This window comes from Acanthisitta chloris, unplaced genomic scaffold, assembly GCF_000695815.1.
Source record: "Acanthisitta chloris isolate BGI_N310 unplaced genomic scaffold, ASM69581v1 scaffold22996, whole genome shotgun sequence".
NCBI lineage: Eukaryota > Metazoa > Chordata > Aves > Passeriformes > Acanthisittidae > Acanthisitta > Acanthisitta chloris.
Genome location: NW_008676876.1, coordinates 26,674 through 29,067, shown reverse-complemented (window position 1 = coordinate 29,067; position 2,394 = coordinate 26,674). Strand labels below are relative to the sequence as shown.

At 37.7% G+C, this 2,394-nt stretch overlaps 1 protein-coding gene across 1 annotated transcript in view; it reads left to right on the top strand.

Moving 5' to 3' along the window:
• BIRC6 (baculoviral IAP repeat containing 6) overlaps window positions 1-2,394 on the top strand; it is a gene marked incomplete at both ends in the record, with an annotated part of 78,746 nt that overhangs the window by 50,115 nt on the left and 26,237 nt on the right. The gene's annotated exons all lie outside the window — the stretch shown is intronic.

Here is a 2,394-nt window from a genome sequence, read left to right as displayed (position 1 = left end):
AATGTGTTTGGCAATTGAATTTGCTGAATCTCAGAATGGCTAATGTTAAAGGGGCCTCTGGAAAATGCCTAGTCCAACCTTCCTGCATAAAACACAAGGCAACTCAGAGCCTGCCTCAGAGAGCAGTTTGCGCAGTACCTTGGTCCAGTTTTTAATCCCTCAAGGGTGGAACCTCCACAGCCACCCTGGGCAACCTGTTATAATGTTCAATTATTCTTAAAGGACAAAAGCCTTTTCCTTATGTTTAAATGGGATTTCCTGTATTTCAGTCTGTGGCCATCACATGCCTCTGTGAGTGCGTTAGAATGAGTCTTCAGTTTGTATTACGGACACCTTACCTCAGTTGTTCTCTATGTGTTGCATTATTTTCCATTTTTAATCTTTTCTGGAAAAGACAAATTAGGATTGTGTGCCTTTCACAGGATACATAAACTTTTCCTCTTTTGTTTTAACCAGAAATGATATTAATGTCATGTTCTAGGAGTTGCGGTCATATATTTGTGGGTGGGATCTTCTGCTGTGAGGAAGCTCTTTGTTCATACTTTGAACAGCAAAGTTGCTGTTTGTCAGAAAATGTACCTGCGGTGCATTTTCTCAGAGAGATTACCCATGTGACTTGCTGTGATGACAGCATAGAGTTTATTTGCACAAATCAGACCACTGGTTGGAATACCATTAATGTTTCTGCATGTGCAAAACTGTAAAGATGTTTTGCAGGAGGATAGTCGAAGACCTTATACTCCATTTCAGTTGTAGTAGTTGTAAAATTTTGTTCTCTTTATAGTGATTCTCTTGTTTTGAATAAAGTCTTTGTGGCCTTTTCTGCGCTAATCTCTTTTAAGCAGATATGAAACTGTTAACCAATGCTAGTGTCAGAAAAGAGTGTACTTTTTGGATAAGACCTTATGAATATTAGAGTGGTGGTTCATATTGGCATAAAAGCAATGAAGGAAAATACAGTCACCTCCAGTAGTCAAACTAAAGAGGAGGCAGGATTTGACAAGCCTGCATTGTGCTGCTGGAACCTTCCTGAAATTAATTCCAGAACGTCTCTTCCCTTACTCTGTGTAGTTGGTGTCATATTGCAGATACACTATGAACACTGAAGGTAGTTTGTTCTGGGAATGGTGGCTTGCTCTGAGTATGTGTTTCTTTGGAGTGAAATTAAAATATTTTTCTCATCAACTTCTATGTCATTCTAAACCACTGATTTCTGTCCAGCAATTGCATTGCAATTTTTAAAAGCAATTTGGAAAGACAGTGTTGTTTCAAAATGTTTTTCATTTAATTCAGAATACTGGGCCAGCTGATCCCATCAGTGGATTTGTTCCTCCCAAGGTCTTTTAATATAGGTTGTTGAAACTAATTTGTATGTGTATTTTGGGAGGATGTAACAGAGCTATTTGTGGTTTTAGTTCCTTCATGAATAACTCTATTAAGCTCTCTCCAGATAATTTCTCTGAGAAAAATATTTCTCCAGGACTGCAGCCAAGGTTATGTATGATCCAAAAATCAGTTATCAGCATATAGTAGTAAACATGTCATAGCTAATGCAGCATGGAAAGGTGCTAGCAGGAAAGGTAAACAAGATGATGTCTGCAAATGTATACTGCTGGGTACTGTCTTTAGTGTCAGAATTTATGCTAATAATGTTGATTTACTGCACCTGGCGAGCCAGCTGGTCGGGATCCAGGATGGCCTTGAGTAATTCACTTGTCACATGAATTTGAAGCATCTGTTGTTTTTTCTTTTATGACCATTGTGTTTGGTTCATCAGGGCTTTTTGCTTTATCATTAACTATGAAAATCATACAAGTAATAGTATTCACCTCCTATCTTACCTTCTCCTCACCTGAAAGCTCTCACAGCAAACCCACTTTACTTGGCTTCAGCTCCATCATTCACTTCATTGAACATTTCTAGATTGGGCAGAGGCTGAGTCTTAGGACTTCTTTCTCTGTCTCCATTCATCCAGTGGTTATGAATATTTGCCTTCTTGACAGCTTGAAGATGGTTAAAGTACTACATCTGTCAGCTCTCTTGCCAAAATGTTTCTCTAAGGCATGTTCCAAGGATCACTTGAACACATTGTTTTTTAGTATTATTATTTGTTGGTATAACTTTAGTTTCTCTAAATGGGACAGGATTGCTCCATGGTTTCCTCACATTCAAATATAAAACCACTTTTAAAAGCTCTTCCAGGTTGAAGTAATATAATTTATAAGACAGTTGTGTTTATGGAAGTAATCTCTTCCTTGGGAAGACTATTCTTTCATTTTTTGTCCCCAGTCTAGTAATAATCAATATTGCTGAATATTGATATTCAGAAAATTATCATACATAAATCCTGAGCTGTAACACTTGAGAAGTAGAATTCCAGGAGAGGTACTTTGA